The following is a 9,015-nucleotide window of genomic DNA, read 5'->3' on the forward strand; positions in this document are numbered from 1 at the left end:
TAATTACATGTGTATAAAACACATGAAACACTGCTACTGGTAGTTAACATATGTGTACATTTATTTTTGTTACATACACTGATCAATATGATTCACATATTATACATGTATTTTATACTATATACTATGTAAATGTTATAGAATTCATACTGTATGGGACATAGCATTACTACATATACAATAGGTACATCCATATTTATAATACATTGGATGTATTATGGCTACTTATATGTATTCTTATATGACATCCTCATAATATATGAAAACAGGTTTGGGTGTTTCTGTATGTGCTTTTTTTGCAATAGATCTCTTTAGTATTTGAATGATGTCTATGTGTATATGTGTGTACATGTGTGTGTGTGTGGGTGTGTGTGTGTGAGTGTGGCCTTTATCTATATTGAATGGGCTACATACACACAAATCCACAGCAGTGTCGATAATAGATTAGTGAGTGTTCACTGCTGTTTGTAATTTACTGTGCCCGGTTTCGGCCGGGACGGGAGATGGAACAACACTGCCCCCCTCGTCCGTGATTTGATTTCTATTCTTATCAAAGAGACACTGCTGTGTGTGTGTGTGTGTAGGCTGCTAAAAGAAAACTCCCACTCACTGAAAGGTAGAGCAGTGTTTTAGCACGCTAACCTGCTAACACACTGGCAAACAGACATTTAGATGCCCACTCTCAGTCAGACTGGCAACCCATGTGTTCTGCTGACGGTTCTCAGCAAATAGTAAATGATAAATGTGTTTCTTTTTGGTTAAGCTTTAGCAGTGTTTGATCTATCATACTTTAAACAAGTAAAGTGGTATTATAGAGTATTTATTTGTATTTGAGTACAGAATATACATTCTAGCTGTTGAGTTATATTAGGAAATAGACGATTATTATTTTCTGAAAAGAGCAAGTTAGTTGTTAGTACTGCAACCTGTCAATACATCACAAAACTGGTTGTGATAGTAGTAACACCCAGTATTGATGATGACAGGTTTGTGAATTATCTGTGCTTTGATTGAAAAGCATGGTGGCGTGGAGATTAGTATATTCATGGTCTCTCAGCACTGGGGTCTTTGGTTCAAGTCCCTACCTGGGTGAAGTTTCCATGTTCTTTCTGTGCCCATTTGGGTTTCCATCATTATCTTAGCTTAACATTTTTTGTTAGTATTTTTTTTTTACTCTCTTTAGTTTTTTGGTATTTGTCTAGCTGAGAGCGTTATCTGAGAAACATTCTAATAATGTTAAAGTGTGTAAACATTGTCATGACATAATTAAAAAGAGATTATTGTTAAGGAATTACCCTTACATAAAACATATACAGCATAGTGTAGAGTTACAAGGCCAGGTCATAGTCATGTTATGGCAAATATATTTAAACAAAGAGAGCAAGATAATTAATTGTCCCTATGGCAGAAACTCTTATTCACCCTCCACACAAGAAGGGTAAATAATGTTTCACCAGTGGAAAAAAAAATTCCAACTGAACCAAATAAACCCAACAAATGACTGCAAAAAAAGATTATGGTTGCTCCAGAGCATGCTGGGAACTACCCTGTAAGTTCCTAAACCCACGACCATCTTTACTGGCTATACTGCTGTACTGGCGCCAATTAATTCACAGTATATTCATTTAGCATTATAAACAGGATTCACAGAATACCGAATATTAAACCTAGTGCTCAAACACAAGAAGTATTTCTCTCCCTGTAAAAGAGAAGAATCTATTTGGATAAGGACTTGACGTATCCAGTACAAAAGACAAAAGAAAGAGAGAAGGATAAGACTTCAAAGACACAAGACCACACAAGCCTTGTTAAATAAAGGTTATTTATGCTGCATTTATGTTTTAAATCCAGCTTAAATGCATTGGGTTTCTTCATTAGACAGGGATCCACACTCTGAAAGAGCCAGCAAAAGCAGAAAGATGGGAGCGAGTGAAAATCAATGGAGGGAGAATGAGAGAGACGGAGAAGGAGAGAAAGAGGGCAGGAGAGTGAAAAATGTGTTGATTTGTCCGTACGGGCTGGATGTCTCCAGAGACATGGATGGGAATTTATCACGAAAGACAAATTGCATTGTTGCAGTGCTTTTCTCCATTTCATATGCCTGCAGTACGTGTGTGTGTGTGTGTGTGCACATGCGTAAGTGTGTGGTGCATGCGACCACATGTCCGTGTCCGTATATGTGCACGCATGTGTCCTCAATATTATTGCGGCGTTGCAGTTGGAGGAAAATGTTACATTTATCATAGTTGAGCGGGGAGGGCCCGGCGGGCTGGGCTGATATGAGCATTCAGAATGAATGAGTTGCTCTGGAAAACACTGAAAGGTGTCAGATCCACTCTCGGCCCCACTAAATTACTGCGTTCTCTACACCTTTACCATCTGCAGAACATCAGGGGTCCATGTGCATGTCAGTGCTCGGGGACATAATGGTGCCAGGAGACATGTGCTTGTTGTAGCTATGAAACCTGGCCAATTCATTTCACATGTATTTATTTCTCTCTCTCTCTTTCTCTCTCTCTCTTTCTCTGAGTCAGTTTCTCTGATTTTGCCATTTATAGGTATATGCTTGAGTAAAATGAACATTGCAGTTTTATTCTATAAACTATTGACAACATTTCTCCCTAATTTCAAATAAAAATATTGTCATTTAGAGCATTTATTTTTTTTAAAAACGGCTGAAAATGAAATAACAAAAAATATGCAGAGCTTTCAGACCTCAAATAATGCAAAGAAAAAAAAGTTTTAAGAGTTCAATATATAAATCAATATTTGTTGAAATAACCCTGTTTTTTAATCACAGTTTTCATTCATCTTGGCATCTTGGCATGTTCTCCTCCACCAGTCTTACACACTGCTTTTGCATAACTTTATGCCTTTACTGCTGGTGCAAAAATTCAAGCGTTTCAGCTTGTTTGGTTTGATGGTTGTGATCATGTGATCCATCTTCCTCTTGATTATATTCCAGAGGTTTTCAATTTGGTAAAATCAAAGAAACTCATAATTTCTAAGTGGTATCTTATTTTTTTTCCAGAGCTGTATGTATACAGTATATAGCTCCATTGATCATATTCCACTCTCAGCTCTGACACTAGTCTCGACAGTTTTAAAGTAATATTTAGGCACAATAAATAGCTCATAAGCTATTACAGACAATATGAGAATGATAAAAGCTCTTTGCACAGCAGATGTCTGTCTGGCAGTTTGTTTGGCGCTGGTTGTTAAAAACACAGTGCGGATCTGTACTCCACACGCTCTTCTTTAACTGAACAGGGACAGGGATTTCTCCTGCAGCCAGACACCGAATGGCATCTCATGATCGGTACCAGGACGTGCAGCAAGTGCAGATCAGGCAGCGCTGCCCTTTTCTCTCCGTGCAAATCACTTCTGCATCCTATTGTCCCGCACGCCTGCGCTGTCACCTCGCGCGCGCTCCCGCGGACAATTCAGCAGGAGCGCTGGCCTTTGATCAAAGAGGCTCTGCCTGTAGATCCAAACACCCCCCCCCCCCACCCCCTGCCAAGGGGCCCGCATCTGGAACCAGGTCAGGAGAAAACTCTCAGGAAGAGAGAGAAAGAGAGAGAGATAGGGAGAGATATGTAGCAGAAGAAAGAAAGAAAGAAAGAAAGGGGACACAGAGAGGTAGATAGATAGATAGATAGATAGATAGATAGATAGATAGATAGATAGATAGATAGATAGATAGATAGATAGATAGATAGATAGATAATGAAAGTAAAAGGGATAGATAGAACAAAGTGATCAAGAGAGAGGGAGAGAGAAAGAAAGAAAGAAAGAAAGAAAGGGTGACACATAGATAGATAGATAGATAGATAGATAGATAGATAGATAGATAGATAGATAGATAGATAGATAGATAGATAGATAGATAGATAGATAGATAATGAAAGTTAAAGGGATAGATTGAACAAAGGGATAGAGAGAGAGAGAGAATGAAGGGGGGACACAGATAGATAGATAGATAGATAGATAGATAGATAGATAGATAGATAGATAGATAGATAGATAGATAGATAGATAGATAGATAGATAGATAGATAGTGAAAGTAAAAGGGATAGATAGAACAAAGGGATCAAGAGAGAGAGAGAGAGAGAGAGAGAAAAAAGGTGGACACAGATGATAGATAGATAGATAGATAGATAGATAGATAGAAAAAGAGGTCAAGAGAGAGAGAGAGAATGAAAGAAAAAGGAGAAAAAGAGAGAGACAGAGAGAATAAAAAGGAATGAAAGAGGGAAATACATGGAATTAAAAAAAGATAAAGAGAGAGAGAGAGAAAAGATAGATAGATAGATAGATATAGAGAGAGAGATGTAGAGGGAAGGACATGGATAGTAGAAACGTGAGGAGAGTGTCTCCCCTTGGAGATCCAGTTCCAACCCTAATCTAACACTCTTTACTCTGTTATTCACATTTTCCTGGCCTGTACTTCAGCTGTGTTATTGATGTACGGGTGAAGGGCTGGAACTAAAACCTGCAGGAGAGCTTCACCAGCAGAGACGGAGGCGGAAGTCCGAAGTGGTTTTATGGAAAAGTCTAATGTTCTCCAACAAACACAGAAAAGAATCTAAATGCTGGGTTGGGTTGCAAAAATTGTGTTTGATAGCATATGGTTTCTGGTGTAGCTGTTCTTAAAAATCATTTAAATTAAATAATAGTTCTATGCTTCTATGTTACAGTGTTAATTAACATAATTCTGATTATATTTCGCTCATTCAATCAGCCCAAAAACAGACAGTTTATGGGGCGGTTCGGGTCGGGCTCATAATGACAGTTTATGGTTTGGGTTGGGTAGGGCTTGGGCAGAACGTGCACAGGCTCGGCTGGGTCGGGTCGGATTTTTTGGGCCCGATTTAAGCTCTATTCTCTTTTGGTGAAGCTGTTATATTAATACAATTTTAACGGGCATTAAATTGCTGTTTTTGTCCATTATTTTGTTTTATCTATACATATTGTGTGGCTTGGTTTGTTTAATTTCATCCCCAGACGCGTTTTTCCGCTTTTTTCAGTATTACAAGTTTTAGTAATTTTCTTTGGTTGTGTGGAGAATTTCGTTTTATTTTTTTTTAAATTCGTTAGATTATATTTTTGTCAACATTTTGGGTTTATTTTCGTTTGTTATTTTTCTAATAATAATAGTAAATGCATAATTGATTTCCTTTTTTTTGAAGGGCGAATAATAAAAAGTAACGCGATAGTTACTTTTACTGGTAACTAATTACTTTTATAGTGGAGTAACTTCGTTAGTAACTCAGTTACTTTTTTTGAGAAGTAACGAGTAACTATAACTAATTACTTTTTCAAAGTAATGTGCCCAACACTGGCCACTGACTGAAATAAACCTAGACAACAGCAGCATCCTCTGCTAAGACATGCAAAAGTGCCATGCTGATAAGATACGAATGCGCCAAAGTCAGAGCTCACCTACCTCATAAAGGGAATGACAACTGGCACACTGATTGGTTTATTTTATGTTTGGCTCCCCCAAAAAAAAGATGAATTAAGAGAATTAGTACATGCTACGTGATCTGCAATTGACTGGTGCGCTTTAGATCGCTAACATAGAGCCTTTAGTTTTGTTATTTGTTAGATTTTATTGGGTTGGTATGCAATAACCTACTATAAGTAGATCTTTGAGATTCTGTTGGTAAGACATATGCTTTTCCCCCCACACTTTCTTCATTGGTTATCATTTTGTTTAAAACTTTTCACATTGCCTGTAGCACCAAATACAAGTTATATCTTTAAATTTTAACTTCCTGCAATGTCGGTCAGTAAGAACAGCTTTGAATTTCCACCTACAAGCACTTATAAAAGCAACCTTCCTCATTTATTTCCAATTCTTCTTCATTTATCACTATATGATTGTACAATCTACAGACTTAAACACACAAGATGAATGTGTTGTCAGTTTATAGTCTTGAAACAAAAAGCCCAGGCTCTTTTCACAGCATCAGTGGCTGTATGCTGATGGAACCAAAGAGATGAGGTCAAAGGGCGAGACAAGATAGCAGAGACTTCTCTTTTTCTCTTTCATCTGTGAGCCGCCTCATCCTTGGTGGACCTTGGTTGACAATTTGCTGGTGATATTGAGCCATTCTGGATCAAAATGAATATAATGGTCATTCATGGTCAAATATCGTCGTGACAGAACACATTCGCACCAATCTTCGGCCCAGAGATTGCAGCGAAATGGTTACCATAGCGTCTGCTGTTGGATATTTTTCTTTTCTTTTACCAAACAATCTCTTGATATATCAAGTATAATAATATCTCTGCAAAAGACTTTCGCAGAAGCCAGCGGACTCTTGGGGTACCTATAAAATGAGTCTATACAAACACAATGACTTATATTTATTGCGAGTTTCAGTGCTAGATTGCTCATCTAATGTCAGCTCCACTGTCCACAGAGACTTCGGCTGGGTATAAAAGGCCAAAAACTGAAGCTGGCACTCTTTGAAAAGTTCGGACTATTCCCTCTGGTCAATATTCAGACTGTATTAAATATTTAGGCCATTCATCTGTGGAAATAGTCCTATTTTCCAATGCAGAACTTGATATGTACAGGGGTTGGACAATGAAACTGAAACACCTGTCATCATTTTAGTGTGGGAGGTTTCATGACTAAATTGGAGCAGCCTGGTGTTCAATCTTCATTAATTGCACATTATTGCACCAGTAAGAGCTGTAAGAGTGTGAAGGTTCAATTAGCAGGGTAAGAGCACAGTTTTGCTCAAAATATTGCAATGCACACAACATTAGGGGTGACATACCAGAGTTCAAAAGAGGACAAATTGTTGGTGCACGTCTTGCTGGCACATCTGATGTATCAAGGGCCACGGTATCCAGGGTAATGTCAGCATAACACCAAGAAGGACAAGCCACATCCAACAGGATTAACTGTGGATGCTGTAAGAGGAAGCTGTCTGAAAGGGATGTTTGGGTGTATCCAAAGAACATAAAACCACGGCTGATCAAATCATATATAAGCTGAACTTTGTACATTCATACAACCCACTCAGCTAAACTGTCCAGTGACTTCGTGTCTCCCTGCACAGGATGTCGGCGAAGCATCTTCACACTCATCCTCATTATCTACTCTACATGCAGTCCAACTTTCTGGAAAGTTCCTGACTTTTATTTCACCTACAGCCTGTTTAAATAAACCCAGTCCTAAATAAACCCAATTACACTTCAGAGACACCACGCACTGGCAAACAAACAGCAACACTTGAGACGGCCATTACTTTATCGCCTAATGGAAGGAAGTGTCAACACTCGTCCCTCCACTTGCCCGGCGCGCACACACACACACTTCCTGTCCACAGCCCTGTGAAAACACGGATATTTACATAAATAATTACATTCTGAGTAATTAGGGGAGCAAATAGCAGTGATGGCACACGCTTAAAGAGGAGGACTGGGCGATGAAAGATTCATGCTTCTCGAGAAGTGAGCAGGCCAAAAGGCAGGAGGGATGCTAAAGCTATGCTAATCAAACTGGAATATTCATGGCCTCTGGATCTTCTTCCTTCCTGGGGATTTCTGGAGGCGTGTGAATGAAAATAGCCTATTGTTTTCAAACTTTGGCTGAACTTTCTGCTCTCTCAGCTCATATAAAATATGCACAAGTCAATGCCGAGTGCGGATGAAGAGAAGCATCAATGAGTCTTCATGCTCTTCAATGCCGGATATGGAAAAAAAGGAGTTTATTTATCCTACCTGTATTAAATACAGCCAAAGTCATATTACTTAATAGCGTAGAGCCATTCTACCCATAGATTTAGATTTAGATTAGCTGACTGTAGCATGAAATATGATTTACTATCCCAGAATAGTGCAATAGTTTAACCTAATAACCAATCCTAGAATACAAATTTGACCTAAAAGCCAATTTTAGCTTAGAAAAATGACCAATTAGCTAACCATACCATAGAAGTATGACAAATTATCCTAATTCTAGCATAAAATAATACCATACTAGCCAATCTGTAGCATGTAAGTATGACCTATCAGCCTAGTCTTCTGAGATAGTATAACTATTAGCTAATCTTAGCATATATAGATATATAACTAAGCATCCAGTATTTTCATAGGAGGCATATTACCTAATTCTAATTGAGTCAATTGAAATATTAACCAATTCTTGGATAGAAGAAAGACCTATTAGCTAATCCCAAAGACCTGTTAGCTTATATAAATATGTAATAGTGACATATTAGCCAATTCTAACATAAAGTTATGGCACATTAGACAATACTAGCATAGAGGAAAGACCAATTAGCCAATCCTAACAAAGAAATACAACCAATTAAGCAGTCCTAGCATAGAAGTAAGTTATATTAGCCAATATTAGCACAGAAGATCAACCAATTAGCTAACCCTAGTATAGAACAATGACCAATTAGCCATGCATAGAAGCATAACCCATTAGCCAATCTTAATAAATAAAAATAATATTGACATATTAGCCAATGTTAGCACAGAATTATGGGCTATTAGCTAAGCCACGCCTAAAAGTATAACATATTAGCCAATACTAGCATAAGGGTATATGACCTATTAGCTAAGTTTAGCCTAAACATATGACATATTAGCAAATTTTAGTGAAGAAATGCATACTATTCGACAGTCCTTATGCTGGAATACAAACTACTGGACAATTTTACTGCAGAGTTATACTCTATTATTATCAATTTATAGTGCACAAATTTAAGCAATAGCCATTTCTTCTGCAGGGATATAAACTAGTGCAAATAACAGGCTGTGCTAATGGCTATGCTGTCTTTTTAACAGATTTCTTTAAAGCTGCTTTCCAACAACATCAGTGCTATACAAATAAAATTAATTGGATTTAATTGCATTTAATCACTACATATTTCGGCTACATGTTATCTTGTTCCTTAGCATAGTAATGCCTGTACATACTGTTAACATTGGCTATTTTTAGGAGTGTAATTCAATACATTTCTCAGTAGCCTCTATAGAGGTGAATA

Source organism: Astyanax mexicanus, chromosome 19, assembly GCF_023375975.1.
Source record: "Astyanax mexicanus isolate ESR-SI-001 chromosome 19, AstMex3_surface, whole genome shotgun sequence".
In the NCBI taxonomy this organism is placed as follows: domain Eukaryota; kingdom Metazoa; phylum Chordata; class Actinopteri; order Characiformes; family Acestrorhamphidae; genus Astyanax; species Astyanax mexicanus.